Raw genomic sequence first — 20,410 nt, forward strand, 5'->3', positions numbered from 1 at the left:
CTTTACCCCTATCTCAAATGGAAAGGTGGCCTTATTCCTTACCAAAGCCCACCCCTCCACTTGCCCAAGTGATCCCATTCCATCCCATCTCCTCCAACAGATTACCCCACTCTGTCATACCCACTCTATCACTTATCTTCAATCTCTCCCTATCTACTGGCCCTTTCTGTATTGACTACAAACATACTATGCCTTCTTTAGCTTCAAAAAAACACTCACTCAATCCTTTCCTCCCCTTTATCATCCTATATCTCTTCTGCTCTTTGTGGTCACATTCATTGAAAAAGTCATCCACATCTAAATCTACTTTCTCTCTTCTCACTCACTTCTTAACCCATTACAACCTGGCTTCCAAATTCATCATTCCACTGAAACTTCTGTCTATTGGAACTTACTGATTTATCTTTTAATTGCCAAAACCATTCTCCATTCAGTCACCTAAGTGATTTTACTAAAGTCCAGGTTTGACCATGTCACCCTTCTTCTAAATAAACCCCAGCAGCCCCTATCATTTCCAGGATCAATTACAAAATCATTTGGTTGACTTCTCTGACTTCCTTTAATTTGTACCTAAAATCCCATCTTCTACAAAAAGTTTTTCCAACTCTCTTAATTCTTATGCTTTCTCTCTGTTATTTCCTATTTTTCCAGTATTTAACTTGTCTGTATATATTGCTTTTTATCTATTCGTTAGATTGTGAACTCCCTGAAAGAAAGGATTGTCTTTTGCCTCTGCGTATTTCCTGCCATTAGCACAGTGCCTTGCACATATTAGCTACCTAATAAATGTTTATTGGCTGACTGAAATATATGGTTTTCTAGCTTTTTTCAGTTGCACCATGAAATGACAGTTTGATTCTTTCTCTTTTTCTATTAATAAAAGTTTTTAGTGTTATACATTTTCCTGAAAAAAAATTGCTTTGGCTGGATCCCAAAGTTTTGGTATATTATCTAATTATCTATTTTTTTAAATGAATTTTTCTTTTGTTTGTATGATTTGTTCTTTGTACCACCAATTCTTTGGGTTTATGTTATGTAGCCTCCAATTAATTTTTAATCTGTCTTTTTAGACCCTTAAACATAATTTTTAGAGTGTTGTGTTCCATAAAGAGTGTGTTTAAATATGTAAACTTTTTCTGTATTAATGATGTTCTAATGTCCTAAATCAGTGGTGTCAAACTTAAAGAGAAATTATAGACACTAAACTGTGGCTCAAAACAGATCCTAAGCAAAAGGATCTTTGTAGGCAACAGACTGACTTAGAAATCAATATATGTTATTATCTACATTTTATTGTATTTGTTTTGTTAACTATTTCCCAATTACATTTTAGTCTGGTTCAGCTTCAACTTGGGCTGAATTAAGCTTGCAGTTCTGGTGTTTGACATCTTTGTCCTAAGTCATTGTTAATTTTCGTACTAGTGCTATACACAGGTAAGAATAGGTATTAAGCTACTATTTATTTACTTCCATTAAATAGTCACTAGACATTTCTTATATTGAACCTTCCTAAAATTCTATCCAGTTCCTAAATTTTTTTCTTGTTTATTATTTAGTTAAATTTTTCTAATTCTGAATGAAGTACATTGAGATTCCCACCTATTTCACTGCCTATTTCTCACATTAATTAATGCACTTTTCCTTTCAATATTTAGATGCTATGTCATTCAGTGCACATATATGAAGTGAGGCAACTAGATGGGAAAAGAGAATAGAGCATTGTTATTGGAGTGAGGAAGACCTGGATTCAAATTCTACCTCGGACACTTACTAGCTTTATGATCCTGGATGTCAGTCAGTTAGTAAACATTTGTTAAGTGCCTGCTATGTTCCAGGAACTGTGTTAAATGCCAAAGAATACAAAGAAAAGTAGAAGATAGTTTCCATTCACAAGAAGTTCATCTTTCTCAGCCTCTTTATCCATAAAATAGGGATAATAATAGCATCTATTCCACAAGGTTGTTGTGAGGATCAAATAACATGACACATCTAAATTGCTTTGTAAGTCTTAAAGTGCTATTGTGCACTAAAGTACATCATTATCAATGATGTTTTTAAGCATAACATAGTTTCTCTGTGTTTTTTAATGGTATCTTTTGTTTTTATTGCACTTATATTTCCCCTCTATGCTTCCCCTTCCCCTCCCAGAAAATCCTATATTATAAAGATTTTTTATAAGAAAAAAGTAGGAGAAATAAATTAGAAAAACTGAGCAGTAAACCTAAAACATCATCCAAAACAAAATCCATCAACACACACACATACACCCCAAATATATAATATTCCATACTCATGAATACCTCTACCTCTGCAAAGGAATGGTGGGTGGGTGGGTGAGGGAGATACCTTTTCATACCACTTCTTTACATCCAAGGTTGTTCTTTGGAATTTTGCAAAATTCACTTTTGCTTTTTTTTGGTGGTGGTTTTTTTAAATTTATATTGTTAAATCATTGTTTATGTTGTTTGCTTGGTTCTGCTTGCTTTACTTTGCATTAGTTTATATGTTCCATATCCCATGCTTCTCTGTATTCAACAATTTCATAATTTCTTATAGCACAGTAACATTCTATTATATCCATGTACTATTATTTGTTTAGTCACTTCCAATCAGTGAATACCTATTTTTGTTTCCAGTTCTTTGCAACTACAGAAAAATGGTGCTATAAAAATTTTGGTGTCTACTGAGGCCTATCTTTTCTCAATGACCTCCTTGGAATCTATGCCTAGCAGTAGAATCTCTGGGTCATAGGATATAGACTTCTCAGATACTTTATTCATAGAATTCTAAATTACTTTACTAAATCATTATGCTAATTCATAGCTCTACCAACGGTGGTTCTTTTTATGATCTCTCCAGTATTGACTATTCCCATCTTTTCTCATATATGCTAATTTGTCAAGTATGAAATAAAATCTCAGAATTATTTTGATGTACATTTCTCTTATTGTTAGTCATTTGGAGCTTTCTTTCCATATGGTTGTTAATAATTTATAATTCTTTTGAGAATTGTTTGTTTATATTCTTCAACCACTTATTTTTTAATGAATTAATTTCTTTATCTCTTTTTATCATTCATATTTTTGTTGTTGCCTTGTTTGAGGTCATTACCCTATGTTTTCTGAATTTACCATAAAGCATAATAGATATTGTTCTGACTTATTCTAACTCATTATGAATCTTTTTGTTTCAGGTATGTTTTCCTGTAAATGATACATTGTTGGATTCTCCTTTCTAATCCATTTTGCCTTTTTTTTTTTTCCATTTTATAGGTGAGGTCATACCATTCAATAGTTAAGATTGTTACTCATATATTTCCTACAATCTTATCCTCTTAAACAAAAGGTTCTTAACTTGGGGTCTATGAATCCATAATGAGTTCATGTATAGATTTTAGGAGTCCATGAATTTGGATGTGGAAAAAGAACACACTTATTTTCATTAATCTTTTCTTGAAATTTAGCATTTTCTTTAATTATTTGAGAAAATTCTGAGAATAGGTTCATAGGCTTTATCAGATTGTCAAAAGGATCTATGACATAAAAAAGTTAAGGACTCTTGTCTTATACACAACCCTGCCCCACATGGATTCTTCAACTGAGGGACATCAGTCACCTTGCTGTTCCTTTCACAAGATACTCTATCACCTGACTTTGAGCATTTCAAGTGGTTGTCCCCCATGCCTCTAATACTCTCCTTCCTCATCTCAGCCTTCTGGTTTCCTTCAAGTCCCAGCCTAAATTCCATCATCTAAAGGAAATCTCTTTTATACAACTTGTTTGCACGTCGTTGTTTGCGTGGAGTCTCCTCTGTTAGTCTGGGTGCTCCTCAAGGGCAGCGGCTGTTTCGCTTTTCTTTGTTTCCCTAGCATTAGTGCAGTGTCTGGATCATGTTCCTGCATTTGCTCAGTAAAAGAAGTTGGTGAATGCTAGTATGGTATTCAGTCTTTCTACTTTTGCTTCACAGTCTTTTTTCCCATCGCCTTCCTTTCCTTTTAATCACTCTTTCATGCATTTGGAGTTTATTTTGTTTATGAATAGCCCTTATTTTATCCTTTTAAAGACATTCTTGCTTCTTATTCCCATTTATTTCCTTGTTGAATTTAATGTTTTTCTACACCAAACTCTGTGTGCCTTATGTGTATGTGTTTGAGCATTCAACTCTTTCAGTCAGTTCAGGAGAAAGTGAAGTTGTGTGATTTCTGCTTTCCCCATCTCTTCCTACATGCTTTTACAATATTTTTCTTGCTCACCCTGATTATGCAACACAATAAATCCTACCTCTTTTCTTCCTTGACGTGATCTTTTTTTTTTTTTCTCTCTCTCTCTTCTTTCTTCACTTATTTATATTTCTCTATGACTTTTTAAGGCATTAAGGTTCTAAGGGGATGCTTGTTTCTTCTCCTCCTGTTAGACTATAAGGACTTCCTTATGGCATAGTCTTTTCCGATTGTTCAAGTTGCTTTAATATATTTACCTTCCTAGGTTTCTCTTGACTGCTATGTTTATCTTTCAAAGATCTATTCAGCTCTGATCTTTTTTTATCAGAAATGCTTGGAAGTCCTCTATTTCATTAGAGATCCATTTTGCCTCAGTAGAGATTTTCTTTTGTGTATGTGTGAAAATTGGGCTATTCTGATGAATTCTATTCTACTCAACTGTCTTAACTGAAACCAGAAGTAGGGTTTTTGTTTTTGTTTTTGTTTTTTAAACAGGTCTTTTACTAAAGCAGCTTCCCAGCCATGGATTGTGCAAAATACTTTGCTAAATGGAAAAAGACCTCAGTTGTTTTCCCTTAATCCCTTACCAAGTGACCAGTTTTGCTCCTTTTGGAATCTGTATTATGCCTCTCATCTTTAATTCCAACTTCTTTGCCCCCGGGGTAGGGGTGGGGAACTTGCAGCCTTGGGGCCACTTGTGGCCCTCTAGGTCCTCAAGTGCAGCCCTTTTACTGAATCCAAACTTCATAGAACATCTCATTTGGATTCAATCCAAATTGGAGGGACACAAGTGGCCTCGAGGTTCCCCACCCTGTCCTAGGCTAAGTTCTTTAAAACAAAGAACCTAAATGCTCTTGGTTGAGAAGCTAATGCCCTTAGGCTCAAATTTGTCTTTTTTTTCTATCCTGTAAGTGGCTGAGTAGATAAGAGTACCAGACCTGGAGGTGGAAGACCTTGAGTTCAAATCCAACCTCAGACATTTATTAGCTGTGTGACCCTGGACAAGTCACATAACCCTATTTGTCTCAATTTCCTCATCTATAAAATAAACTGAAGAAAATGGAAAACTACTCCAGTATCTTGACCAAGAAAACCCCAAATGCAGTTACAAAACAACACCTCCCTTTATTTTCTAAATGAGGAACTAATATTCAGGAACATTATGTGACTTGTCCAAGATGGCACAACTGGTAAGTGACAGAACCAGGGTTTCTGACTTCAAACCTAGCACAATTTCCATTGTAGCATGCTGCCTCTCATGATGCAACTTTCCTATTCTTCATTTCAGTGTTTCTTAGCTATCTGATCTGTATTTAGTATTGAGTCCACTTCCTCATCTCTCCTTGATGCACTTAACTGAATATTTCCAACAAAACATAAGATAGTCTATGCAATAAAATTATTCTTTTTTTTTTTGGTTTTAAAAAGAAATCTTTATTGATATTTTTCACAATGAGAGTAAGTAGGACAAACATTAATGCAATTTAATCTCCATGAGGGAATTTTTTCTTTCAGATAAATTATCAGTAAACAAAACACCAAGACAAGCCCCTCTCCATATGCTCAACCCCCTCCTTGTCACCAGCTACTTTGCAATTGGAAATCTAAGTGCCAACTCTAAACATTCCTCATAAAAATAAGATGTTTAGGAATTATGCTGTGGCAAAGTATTTTTTAAGCTAGAATTTTTTTTTTAAATAAGGTATCTTCCCATCAGTTGTGATTCCATTGTCTTTTAAAAGTGGTAGTTTATTTAACAGTAATGACTTGGTTCAGACTTTTGCTGTCTGTCTTAGTCTAATGGGTGCTGTTTGTTTTTCTGAACCTATAAAATAAAATTATTCTTAAACCTTCATAAGCCAATGGAAAATAATACCTCCTTCTCCTCTCCCCCTAGATTTCTCACCAGTTAGGGAAAGAAAATATATTCCCAAGGCTAAAGCTGAGCGGGTAGGGAGAACTCATGGTTAAGGCTGTGAGAAGGGGAGTTGTCTTGCTGCTAGAATGCTTTTCCTAACAGGAATGGGTCCTCAATAAATACTTGTTGAATGAACATTGTTTTGCCTTATCGGTAAGTCTGTTATGTTTAAAGTTAATGGAATCATCATTTTGATTAACCTGATTTTGTATAGATGAGAAGCATTTTGTTTGGTACTCAGAAGTTACAGTGGAGTATGTAACCTTCAAATCTGGTTATGACCAGGATCCCAAGAAAGTCTGAGTTGTTAGCAGCCTAATGGTGATCCATCTGGCAAGCCCTTAGAAGGGAGGTTGGAGTGAATGAACCAGTGCAGAGAGACATTAGGAGCCACAACTACACAGATTCTCTGGGTGGTGCCACACCCATAAATAGATGATTGGAGAGAGAAAAAGCTTGTTGTTGTTCAGTCTGTCAACCTTTAGAGTTTTATTTAAGAAAGACAAACAGAATTAGGATGTGTGTTTATTTCAGGCATGCATTCATGAGGGTTGCAGTTGGAACTGAGCTTGCTTTGGGGTTAGGCTTCATAGATTATAAAACCATGAAGCAAGGAATAGCCCAATTCTGGATGTCTTGCCCTGTCAGCTTAGATTATAATTCCCAATAAACAAGTGCCCCTGACTCAAGATATCTGTCCTTTTGCTAGCCAAAATTACAGTTTCAGGATGTCTCTGCAAGCTTAATCTGGTCCTGTGGTTGTTGATACAGCAGGATAAATTTTGGGTTCACTCAGAGAGTATACCAAAGGATTATAAATATATCAGTTCAAAGGGCCCAAATCATCCTCTTGATTGGCCAGTCCAGGTTTTTGGCCTTCTTCAGGGGATGAGGGACTCAAGTGGGTCTCAGAAGTCTTTCAGTTATGTCTGATTCTTGGTGACCCCATGAATCATTGTACACCAGGCCTTCTTTCCTTCACTATCTCTCAAAGTCTATACAAGTTTATGTCTGTTTCCATTAAACTATGTCATCCTCTGAAGTCGCCTTTTCCTTTTGACTTCATTCTTTCCCAACATCAGGGTCTTTTCCTATGGAGGTTTACATAAATCTGAAATACTGGAATTTTCTTGTTCCTACCTTTTTGTCCCCAATTCTGTTATCTTTGGAATCAAATTCTTACAGTTTAGCACAAGTTGGGCAATTAGTAAATGAAAACAAACTGTAACTAAGTCATTTTAACAAAAAAGAATTGTAGTGATATGATTGATGTTGTCACTGTCATATTTGTCAGAGAAAGAGATTGTTATAAGATTGAGCCTGGTGATCTTGAGACAACCAAAACAGTTTCCCCTTAAGGGAGGCTGTAGCTTATAGAATCTATTCATGGAAAACATTGTTATAATATTAGGCCTGATGGTTTTGAGGCCATTGTGACAGTCTTCCCTTAAGAGACGCTATAAGCTTATGGAACATATTCATTGGAAAATATTGTAAATAACATTTTTTGAAGGTTGATACAGCTGTGTCTAGCACAAGCTTGTTTTTTCTTTGTGATACCCCAAATAATATTTTGCCCTGATCCCTCATGTGCAAATCAGTCAGCTCCAGGGGGGCCAACAAAAATCAGAGAAAATAACTCTTTGAATATATACTCATACTCTCTCAGAGTATAAGAACTCTCAGAAGGGCACTTTGGAGTTATCCCTCCCTTCTAACAGCATACCTTTCTGTTGGACCACCCACTTTCTGTTAAATGTACCCATGTCTCTGTGTTCCCCAATTCAGTGTTGTCTTTACATGAGTTAGTATATATGTCTGAGTTGTACGTTGTTCTGCTTTTCTTATTTCCCGTTCCCCTCTTCCACATTGCTTGCAGTAAAGCTGACTCCCATTGCTTTACATGTCCTTCTCAGTGCCCAAACTTATTAAGGGGTTGTTTTCTCTGGCTCATCCGTGAACCTTTCCTTAGACATAAACTGGGTATGGAGAGGACTTAGGCTATTAAAAACTTTAACTACACTGCAAGAGTATGGCCCTCTGAGCCCAGGTGTAGAAAGCAAGGGTCAAAACGCTACCTCCTCCCAGGAGGGACTCCCTTATATCAGAACACTGTCACAAAACAACTAAGGCAGCAAAGGAGGGTTTTCAAAACAACTGGCACAGAGAGCAAGTTCTCATAACAGAGAGAGAGAGAGAGAGAGAGAGAGAGAGAGAGAGAGAGAGAGAGAGAGAGAGAGAGAGAGAGCTTTGAAAATTTACAAAGTGCTACATTTTTAGACATCAAGAAAACCACTTTAGGCATCAAATAACATTTGAATTTTGAATTCAGTGGGTCCCTGACAGGAAAGAAGCAGTTAGATGGTGGGAGGAAAATTTGAGAAAAAAAGGGCAGGAATGAGAGGAATAGGTTGGCTCAATCAGTCAATGAGCATTTATTAAGTCCTACATCAACCTGTAATATCATTGGTCCTCTTCGAAAATGAAAAGAACTATGTGCCAGGCACCGTGCTTGCTAAATGCTGGAAGATGTGTGGATGTGAGTATGAGAGGAGTGGGGGTGGTTTAGGAGAATGCGATGATGATGATGATGATGATGATGACGACGACGACAGAACAGCCAAGGGATTGTACAGGAAAGGAGAGAAGGCAAGTAAGGAGAGAGGGCAGCAAACAGGAAAAAGCCCAATAGACGTTTACTGAGAAGGGGACATGAGGGTGCAGAATCAGGCAGTCAATAAGTAATGGTGGTACCAGGGAGCTCAGCCAGAGCAGTTCCTAGGGAGGTGTTTAATGAGCGTAGGGTGCTTGACAGGGGCGGGAGGAGAAGCGCCGTTCAGGAGAAGGGACTGTCAGCCTTGCCACAGCATTGTACAAACAAGGTCAAAAGTTTTCAGGTTGCCAACCGAGCTGTTTGCCGCATCCCCACTCTGCCCTAGGGAACTCTGTGGGTGCTCCCGCTCCGGGCGAGGCGAGGCGAGGTTCGAGCTCCCTCTTGGCTCCGCCCCCTCCCCCCCGCCCCGCGTCTCGGAGGCCGGAGGAGCAGGTGGGAGCCCCCACCGCAGCAGTTGCTTTCGACGCCGCCGCAGCTGCTGCTACCTACGCCGTCGCTGCGCCTTGCGTTCCCCATTTTCCCCTTTGCAGCCTTCCCCACTCCCCGCCCTCCCCGCCAAGGGAAAAAAACAAAACAAAACAGAGAGGCCTGTCGCACTTCCTCCGCAATCAGGCGCCTGCGGGAGTGACGCCTGAGGGCCTGAAGTGAGGAGGCAGAGAGAGGAGCCAGGAGCTGGAGCCGGGGAGCCCCAGCGTCTGTCAGCCGGACCGACCGACCGTGGCAGCTGGGTGAGGCGGGGCGCGAGGGCGCGGGCGAGGGACGAGTGGGAGGCCGAGGAACGGGTGGGAGGAAGATGGAGCAGAAACGGCCTCCCCAGGAAGGGGGAGACGGAGGGGGAGGGGGAGGGGGAGGGGAAGGTGGGGGTGTGGAGAAGTATCCCGGGGAGAGGTGCAGGAGGATCGGCTGAGGAAGCCGAGGCCAGCCTCGGTTAGGTACCGGCCTTCGGGTGGGGTGGTGTCATCTGGTTTATTTCTTTTTCTTTGCGCTCCTCCAGCACCACGAAGGCTGGTTGATTTGTGAGCTGCTGTCTTGGGAGGGAGGGAGGCTGGTGGCGGCGGCCGGCGCGTCTCTTTGGAGTAGTGAGGTGGAAGACGTGAGGAAGAGGAGAGGGGAGGCTGCTTGCAGCGCGTTTGTGACCTGCTTCTGGGCTTCCAGGTCACTTTAGTCGTTTTTCAGTCGGGTCCGACTTTCCGTGACCCCATTTGGCGTTTTCTTGACAAAGATCCTTATCCAGTCCATCTGACTGATGAGAAAATAGAGGCAAACAGGGTTTAAATGACTAAGTGCCCAGAGTCACGCAACTAGTGTCTGAGAGACTGTTTAAAAAAAGGGAAAAACACCAAAATTTGTTTCCATCACTTAGCACTATGCCCGACCCACGTAGTGAAGAAATGCTTCTTGAGTTTTCTTTGCAATCCTGTGTATTTTATTTTACGCCTTTGAAAACATTTATCATAGAAGAGGTCCGTGGGCTTTAACCAGACTGGCTTTAACCAGACTGGCAAAAAGATCCAGGACAAAAAAAGATTGAGAACCCCTGGCCTGTAATGAAATTAACTAGGCAGAAGGGACTAAGACTGTGTTTGGTATATTTTCATCCTCCAGTCCTTGTTAGAAGGAACAAAAACTCTGAAAATCAACTAAGTGTCACATTGATCATTTTTGGAACAGACAATTCTAAATGATGTAATTACTGGTGAGGTGTTTTTGAAAAGATGTTTGGGCTACAGGATTTGAAAGTATATGTATATAATGGAAATCACTATAGGAAAAAAAAGTGGGTCCCAAAACATAGAAAAGCCCTAATCACATATAAAGCCAGACAAACTAGACGTTTAGTCTTATCTATAATGGTGACTGCAGGATAGCTTCTTTTTGGATTCTTCATCTTTATTTTTACGGAATAGTTCTAAAGTGTGGCCACTTTTTAGATTATGTTGTATTGAAGTGACAACATAGAGTAAGAGTATTTTTTGGAAAGTTTCCATTTAAAAATGTTTACTTACATAATCAAAATAGAAAACCTATTGGGAAATGAGTGGGACCTTTACTGAGTAACTGTTGGAAATTAGTTTATGTTACTTAGGTATACTTTAAACACAAACTGAATGTAAAAACATGTAACCTATTAACAAGTAAATTATTTCAATTGGATTGAATTTGTGTTTATATGTATTATATTCAAGGTATTGTGTAATAATACCTCATTTTTCAGGATTAATAGCTTTACAAAATGATTCCATATAGGATTATTTTAAAGAGCAAGTGTTCCTGCTACCTGAAATAATTAGATGAAAATAAACGATTTGTATAATATGATTTATGCATAAATTTTAGGAGCACTTTCTTTGTATTAAGTGAGCTATACCTTACAGCTATTTATTTCTCCTGAGGAAAAAAAAAATCACAGTAATGACCAAGAAGAAATAGGAAACTTTGGTTTGAGTATTTCTATTTAACAGTTAAACCATAGATAAACCAGCCTTTATAGGTGAGGCTGTAGATGTACTTGTTTTTCAGGAAAGAAATACTTTATATAATTGCATGCAAATAAGGAGAGCCTCTTGGGCACTGTTACCTGAGGTGTTTGTTACCTTGAAGTCTGATTAGTAAACACTATGTTTTTGAAATACACTTTGTTAATTGTGATTGGCTAATATATGAGTTGTAAGAAATCAAAGGCTATATAATTGAGCATCATTTGTTTATTTGTATTGAATAATAGTTGGCATTTTTCGTCATTTGCAAAGGTATATGCACTGTATATACACCTTTATTTCCTTTGAGCTCCATAAAAGTCTGGTGAAGTTGATATTAAAGGAATTTTTGAAGAATTCTGGCTCAGAGAGGTTAAATAACATGCGTAGGTGTTATAGTAATGATTCAAAGCCAAGACCCTGCTGACTTCAGATCCTGTATAGTTTCTCTTATACTCACATGAACTACAGGGTCCACTTTAAATTTCTTTCTTTGAAGAATTGAATTGAAATGCCAGCATTTCAGTTAATCAGCAAGCACTTATTAATTGATTACAGTGCCAGTTACTGTGCTAGACACTGGTGTGATACAAAGACAAAAATTAAAGTCTCTGCTATTAACGAACTTACATTCTGCTTCCTTAGTGCCTTATACTAGGCACTTGATAAATGCTTATTAAATTGTGTGTGCACTCATTTTTAAAAAATAAATTTTTAAAAAGTTTTAAGTATACCTATGATTTTATTAGTATAGGATGCTCTTGGTGAGAACTTTTCCTGTACTATTTAAGATTAGCAACATTTCTGCTATCTATAGCTTTAGAAAGTTGTCTGGAACACTTAGAAGTTAAGTGTCCAGGATTACTTCTCTGTATGTGTCAGAGGCAGTATTTGAACACGAGTTTTCCTGCTTGAGACCAGCTCTGTCTATTGTGAAGTGTTGTTGCACCATGCACATTAATTTTAGATCCTCTGTTACACTATTGTTTGGATGAAAGTGGTTTCCAGTTTCCAAGGCACTGATAATATTTACCTTAAGAATCTTTGCATTAGTGTGGACCCTTATTCCTCTGATGAACATTATAACTCCTAGATCTATGTGTTGTGGTTTCATGAATTGCTTCAGTGAAGTATATATGATCACTCACTAATTTTCCGATATTGAGCTTTCCCAAATTAAGTGAAGCTAATCCTTAGTTGACAGACACAGTCAATCACTAGGTTCTCTAGTTTTAAGCCTTTCTGGTTTGGAAGAACTTCTCACATTTCTGTAGCCATTAAGTGTTTATAAAACATTTCCTCAACATCAGTCCTGAGAGGTAGGTAATATCAATTATGCCTTTTTCTATAGGAGAGGTAATGTGGCTTGTCTCAGGTTACCTAGGTAGTAAGTGTTATTTTGGACTTGAACTAGGTCTTCTGAACCTAAAACTAGTATGTTTTCTAGTAAAATACACTGACCTGCCCTTGTACTGGCTTGTATTCTGCAAGTATTATCTCTAAGAGCCCACACTGACTGCCACACCACTGTAAGGTGTTGGAAAATTACATTAGAGGAAAAAATCCTGAAAATATTAATTAAAAAAACTTGGGAAAAAATCCAATTTTTTGTTTTCTGTAGCTTCAACTATTTCACAAGACCAATTGACATGGGAGGAGGAAAAATTTTATTGTATGAGTTTAGAAGGGAAGAGATAATTAGATGAAATCAGAAATAGACTATAGGAGCACACGAATAGAAAACAGTCTTAATTTCTAATAATAGGTATAGCTTACTTTTTAGTGGAAAGTTTTAGAAGATAAATCAAGTATTGGTAAGATATGTAATAATTAACAAGCATTTATTAAATACGTGTTTTGTGTTAGACACCAGTAGGGGCTAGGGATACTAAACCAAAACAAACAAGAAGTTGTCCTTGTCCTCAGTAAATTTCTTTTTTGAGGCAACAGGTATATAGATCTGTATGTAATACACAGGATAAATACAAAGTTTTACATTTTTTAAGGGAAGGTCATTAGTATCTGGGAATCAAAAAAGGCTTCATGTGGAAAGTGGCACTTAAGTAGAGTTTTGAAGGCAAAACAGTTTCTGAGAGTCAGAAGTGAGAATGATGAAGCACATTCCAGGTGTAGGGGACAACCATTATGGAGGTTGGAGGTAGAGAGTTTTGTGTGATGAACAGAAAGGCCTATTTGGCCTTCCCTAGAGTGGGTAAAAGAGAGTGTTATATAATAAGGTTGGAAAGGTAGATTGGAGTCAGATTGTGAAGGACTTTAAATGCCAAAAAGAGGCGTTTATATTTGATCCTCGAGGCAATAGAGAGCTGTTGGAGTTTATTGGGTAGGGAAATTACATGTTTGGATCTGAACTTTAGGAAAATCTTTTTGGCAGCTGTGTGGAAGATGAATTAAAGTCAAGGAAGAAACTAGTGATTTGGATTTTTAAGGAAACAGAATGGAACAAATCTGAGATATTAGTGGTACCCTCCACAGAAATAAAGAAGTTCAGGAGAGTGATTTTGAGGGGGAAAACAATTGAGTTCAATTTTAAGATTTCCACTTTGAAATATATAATGGATAGCTGAAGATATCTGACTGGAACTCAGAAGATTTATCTAGGGCTGGATATATAGATTTCAGAGTCATTTGCATTAAGATAATAATTAAATCCATGGGAACTGATATGGTTACTGAGTAAGAGATCAGAAGAATGTAGAAACAGTAGAAGAGAGGCCAGGTCAGAGCCTTGGGAAATACCTATAGTTAAGTGATATGTTTTAGATAATGAACCAGCAAAAGATCTTGAAAAGGAGTTGCCATACATGTAGGAGGTGAATTAGGAAAGCAGTATCTCAAAAAATGCCAGGAGATAGCAAGTTGCAGTATTTCTCACTAGAAGATTTTCTGCATCAGTTATTCTATCATAGAATTTATGATAAATAGCATGTATTTTTCAGTAAACACATAATCAGTTACTAAATCTTGTCATATCTCAGCATCTCTTGAGTCCATCCCTTTCTCTCTATTTACATGACCACCTTGCCAGTTTAGGCTCCCTTCTTCTCTCCTGCTCTATTGATATCTAGTTGTTATCTTTGCTTGAAGTCTTTCTCCATGCTTCACACAGCTGTTAAAATGATTTTCAAAAGTGCAGAAAAAGCATCAATCCTTTTACTATCCCACTGAATAAAACTCCAGTGGTTTCCTATCGCCACTAGGATCAAATATAAAATTTTTCTCCATTTGACTTTTTAAAAATTCTTTTTTATTATTATGAACTTGCCAAGCATCAACAAACATAAGCATTTCCATATATAAAGAATAGAAAAAGTAGATTATATATGAAATACAAATCTCTACTACATATAACAAATTCAGCACATTGATTCCAAAGTTACTCTGCCTGTCAACCTCTAAACTTCCTTTTGTTCTCTTCTGTGTATTCTAAAAATGTTACATAAAAATTATTTTTTTCCCTTTCTTTTGGCATCACTAGCCTCCCTCATCCCCTATAATTCCTCTCCCCCTTTGAGAAAAAGGCTGTCTTTATAATTAATAAATATTATCAAACAAAAAAAGCAACAAATTGTCCCTGCTTGATAATGTGTGTCTCATTCTGTATCCGCTATGTCCATGCTTTCTGATGAAATGGAGCAGCATGTTTCATCACTGGTCTTCTGGGGTTGTGATTGATCATCTCTTCCTACCTTTCCATTCTTTTTACATCATGTGTAAAGTATGTGCTACTCCCACATATTTTTTGATCCAGTGACGTTTGCCTTATTGTTGTTTCTTTTTTTTCATTTTTCAAATGCTTTATTAACTTCTCATTTACATCATTCATTTCTGCCAGATTTTGAGTTACAAATTTTCTCCCCGTTTTTCCTCTACCTACCACCCCAAAATAGCAGTCCCACAGGATATCCCCTCCTCCAGTCTGCTCTCTCCCATATCTTATCCCATACCCCCTTCGACTTTTCCAGTAGGGCATGGTGGATCTTTATGCCCCAGTGCCTGTATATCTTATTTCCCAATTACATGTAAAATAGTATTAATAATAGTATATATACATATTTTTAAACATTTGATTTTAAAACTTTGAATTCCAAATTCATTCCCTTCCTCCCTCGTCACCCACCCTTACTGGGAAGATAAGCAGTTCAGTATAGGTTGTACATGTGTAGCTAATGCAAAACATTAACATAGTAGATATATTGTAAAAGACTGACTATATTTCCCTCCTTCCTATCCCACCTCCCACTTGTTCTATTCTCTACTTTGATCCTATCCCTTTTCAAAAGTGGCTCCTTCCAACTTCCCTCCCCCCAGACTTCCCTCCCTTCCATCATCCCCCCTCTTACCCTCTTCCCCCCATTCTCCTGTTTAGTGTGTATTTCATTCCCTCCCCAAGCCAAATTCAATGAGAATAAGGTTGACCCATTCCCTTTTGCCTTCCTATTCTTCCCCTCCATTGTAACTATTTTCCCTTGCCTCTTCTATATGAGATAGTTTACCCCATTCTGTCTCTCCCCATCTTCTCTCATATTCCTCTCTCAGCTCTTAATTTCATCTTGTATCATCCCCTCCTATTAAATTGGTCCTGTGCCGTCTATCTATGTATACATGTAAACATATATACACACATTCACATATGTATTTATACGCCCATATACCCTCCATTACAGACATATATATGTATGTGTGTGTGTATATGTATATATATATATATGTATATATATACATATATATTCCCTTCAACTATTTTCATACTGAGAAAAGTTTCATCAGTTACAATTATTGTTTTTCCATGTAGGAATGTAAATATTTCAATGTTGATAAGTTCCTTATGATTTCTTTTCCCTGTTTACCTTCTCATGCTTCTCTCTCTCTCTTTCTTTTTTTTTGCTTTTTGAAGGACAATTGGGGTTAAGTAACTTGCCCAAGGTTACACTGCTAGTTTTTTGTGTGTGTGTGTGTGGGTGTTAAGTGTGGAACCGAACTTGGGACCTCCTGACTCAGGGCTGGCTCTTTACTCACTGCGCCACCTAGCCGCCCCAAAACATTTTTTTTTTTTTGCTTTTAAGATGGGGGAAGGCAGAGCAATTGGGGTTAAGTGACTTGCCCAAGGTCACACAGCTAGTAAGTGTTAAGTGTTTGAGGCCAGATTTGAACTCAGGTCCTCCTGACTCTTGGGCCAGTGCTCTATTCACTTTGCCATCTAGCCGCCCCTCATGCTTCTCTTGCTTCTTGTATCTGAATGTGAAATTTTCTATTCAACTCTGTTGTTTTCATCAAGAATGCTTGAAAGTCTTCTATTCCACTGAATAAACATATTTTCCCCCTGAAACATGATATTCAGTTTTCCTGGGTAGTTGATTCTTGGTTTTAATCCCAGCTCCTTTGACCTCTGTAGTCCAATAATTTTTAAAGTATCTCTTCTGGTTCTATTTTCCAAGTCAGTGGTTTTTCCCATGAGATATTTCACATTGCCTTCTTTCTATTCTTTCATTTGTTTGGATTTGTTTAACAGCATCTTGATTTCTCATGAAGTCATTAGCTTCCATTTGCTCCAATCTAATTCTGAAGGAATGATTCTCCTCAGTGAGCTTTTGAGATTCTTTTTCCATCTGGCAAATTTGGCTTTTTAAGGCATTCTTCTGCTCATTGCCTTTTTGAGCCTCTTTTGCCATTTGAGTTAGTCTGTTTTTTTAAGGTGTTATTTTCCTCAGGCTGTTGACTCTCATTTCATAATTTTCTCGCATTGTTCTCATTTCTCTTCCCAGTTTTTCCTCCACTTCTCTTATCTCCTTCTTAAGGTCCTCTATGGCCTGTAACCAGCTAGTATTTTCCTTTGAAGCTTTTGGTACAGGAGTTCTGACTTCACTGTCTTCCTCCTGTTGCATGCTTTACTCCTTTTTGTCCTCAAAATAGGAGTCTAATGTTGGATTCTCCTGTTTTTCTTTGTTTCCTTTGTCTGGTCATGTTGCCACGCAATTACTTGACTTTTGGACTTTTTGCCACTGTAGGACAGGGGATCTTCTTATCAAACACTGGGGTTTTCTCAGCTGCCAGAGGTATTAGTTGGGTGCCCTTGCTGAAGCCTCCAATGCTCTGGCAAGCTGGACACACACCCCAGGACCTCCACCCTAGACCGAAATCCAGATCCAAGCAGTTTAAACAAGAGTGATTATCTCTCAGACTGGTCGCTTGGTTCCCCTACACTCTGCAGGCCAGGAGCTGAAGCTGCCATGTGGGGGTGCAGCTGCTCCTCAGTGGCCTCTAGCACTGGGGGCAAAAGCCAACACACTCCCAGCTACTGGGTCCCAAAGTGCGCACTGCCCTGACCTCTCACTTTGTCCTTAGCATGTATGTGTTGATAATTCTGGACTGCCACAGCTGCTGGTGATCTGAAGTCCCTCCAGCCTGTGGCTAGTCAGGCCAGTGCTGGGGCTAAAACCTCCACGTAGGGCTGGGCTCAGCTCCCAGAGTGCTGAGCTGGCCACTTGATGCCAGCCTGCCGGGCTGTCCTCAGCAGGAGGTTAGCTTTTCTGTGTCATTTTGTGGGTTCTGTAGTTCCAAAGTTTTTTGAGAGTCCCCTTTTACATGAATTGGGGAAGGTGGAAGCTGGAACTGTGGGGAGGTCCTGTTTCTACTCTACCATCTTGACTCCGCCTACCTTATTGTTGTTTCTTGATGTTTCCACCTCCTGACTGAGAATTTCCACTGGAAATTCTTTTCCTAGTCTTCCTTAGCTTTAGTGCCTTCCCTCTGAGATTATCTTCAGTTTACCCTGTTATGTATCGTATTTGTATGTTTTTATTTGGCTGTTGTCTCCATCATTATACTCTGAGCTCCTTGAAAACAGGGTCTGCATTGTTTGCCTTTCTTTGTACCTTCATTGCTTAGCATCATGCCTGGAACATAGTAGTGTTGGGGTTTCATGGTGTGTTGTGAAGTCATCTCAAAAGAACTCACAGACTGAGACATCTCCAACCTAAGTAAAGGCATTTATTGAGAATTATACCTCTTAGGAAGTGGGCTGAGTTTCAAGAAGGAACCAGCTGATTAGTGAAAGCAAGACATATTTTTATAAGGCAAAAGATGCAATTACATCATTACAGAATATATGAATATTAAATATAGGAAGGGTTTGTTTAGGGATTAGGCAATAGGGGAGGGGTTCCAACCTTGGTGAAATTGTACATGTGATTACTCGTAATGAATACAGAAAAGCCCATTGGAGGGGCATGTATGTATGAATAAGCCTTTCTACTTTGTAAGTTCACCTGAAGGACAGCTTTTGCTATTACTATGCAGGCACCTACTTAGGGAAAGTTCTTCCTATTGTTTTGGGGTCCACATCCTGCTTGTGCATCCTGGTGGTGCTGCTTTCTCATTGACTGGCTATTATGATCCTATCTTAAGACCAGATGGATGTGGTTGTGTGCATGGACACAGTTGCTGTTTCTGTGAAGAATGTGAGTTCATGGACATGTGCTGTTTCTTTGAGAAATATGAGGAAGTTGGAATGTTGAGTGTGGGGACAGTAGCTAGCTAGGGGGCAGTGGCTGGGGCAATGACTAGGATTCCATCACATGGACATGCCTGCTGTTCTAGTGAGGCATATTTGGGATATTGAGTCTGGGGGGACCTGTGATGTGGTTAAAACCAGATAGTGTGGTAGAATCAGGATATGCCCGCTGTTCATTAAGACCCATAAGTTAGAATATTGGGGCTGGGGGCAGCTTTATTAGGATTCCATCAGTAAGATCTTCATGTCCGTTGACTGACCGATGAAAAAATTCCTAATTCTTATAGTCATTGTGTAAATATTTTTCCTGCCTACTTTATTCTGCATCCATATATTTTTTGCTAGGTTTCAAAGAATCCATTTTTTTGTCATTTCTTATGGTATGATAGTATCCCATTACATTTATATACCATAATTTGTTTGCCCATTATGGAGTTGACAGATAACCTCTCAATTCTTGGTTCTTTGTTACAACAAAGAATGTTTCTATACAAATACCCGTGCACAAGCCCTTTTGCCTCTTTCTTTAAACTTTTTGGAGGTCCAGCCTAGTATGGATAGCTTTCCAGAATGACTCAACCAATTTATAGCTACAACAACAGTGAGTCTGTCCTCCTATAGCACCGCCAACATTGGTTATTTTCCTTTTTTGGTCATATTTGCCAATCTGATGGATGTGAAGTGGAAACTTAGAGTTGTTCTAATATGCATTTCTCTATTTTTAGTGAATAGGGAATTTTTTTCATATGATTTTTCAATCATTTTTTGTTTTGTTTTTTCCTTCATTGTATCCCCCCATTTAGTATAATGACTGGCACAAAGTAAGCACTTAAAAAATAAATACTTAGTGACTTGAGAACTCTCTTCTTATATCCTTTGAACATTTATCTATTGTGTAATAATTCAATTATATATTGAAGTAATTTTCTTGTATTTCTTTGGTATTATATCTTTATCAGAAAACTTTGTTGCAGAGATTTTTATTTTTCCCAATTATTTTCCTACATTGATTTTTTGTCAGCATGGTTGCCAATTTCTTTAGGCAAAATTGTCCATTTTATTTTTATGCTCCCATTCGCCCTTGTTTGACTGAGAACTCTTCCCTATTTATAGTTGTGATATGTAATTTCTTCTTTGAACCTCCAATTTGTTGATGATATGACCTTTATGTCTAAATGATATATCCCTTTGAAGTATGTCTTGGTATATGATAGGTGTTTGGGGTGGGGAACCTGCAGCCTGGAGGCCACATGTGGCCTTCTTCAGTGGGGCCTTTTGACTGAGTCCTGTATCAGCAATGCCATATTCACAATGCCTATAGAGATTACAAATATGCTGATATAATTATCCATCACAAAATATGTCAGGTTTGCCATATGGGGAAATAAACTAGAAAATTTATTAAGATACCAAAAGACTGAGTCCCAAAACCAGAAAGTGAAAGCCATCAGAGTAGTTATGATATTGGCACAGGTAGATAAAGTAGAAAGCACCCACATTTTCAAGCCTTTAAAACAGAACAGGCTACCTCAGGCAAAGGTCCTCCTCTCCCCACTCACAGCAACCACACAGCGTCTGGGAAGAGCGCTCCCAGCAGCTCTGGCCCCTGGCAGTCCTTAGCAGAAAGTCCTAACTCAAAAAAAAAAAAAAA

The 20,410-nt window shown here is 38.3% G+C and overlaps 1 protein-coding gene across 1 annotated transcript in view; it reads left to right on the top strand.

The window, feature by feature from the left end:
* The first annotated feature begins 9,149 nt into the window (after window positions 1-9,149).
* Window positions 9,150-20,410, top strand: part of ABCA5 (ATP binding cassette subfamily A member 5) — a 164,160-nt gene continuing 152,899 nt past the window's right edge. Inside the window, exon 1 of the mRNA XM_069076541.1 lies at window positions 9,150-9,479. The gene's annotated coding sequence lies outside the window, so the exon portion shown is untranslated. The remainder of the gene's footprint in view (window positions 9,480-20,410) is intronic.

The sequence above is a fragment of the Petaurus breviceps genome, unplaced genomic scaffold (assembly GCF_028583685.1).
Source record: "Petaurus breviceps papuanus isolate PSGF00001 unplaced genomic scaffold, PetGlider_PUasm1.0 90925, whole genome shotgun sequence".
NCBI classification, from domain to species: Eukaryota; Metazoa; Chordata; class Mammalia; order Diprotodontia; family Petauridae; genus Petaurus; species Petaurus breviceps.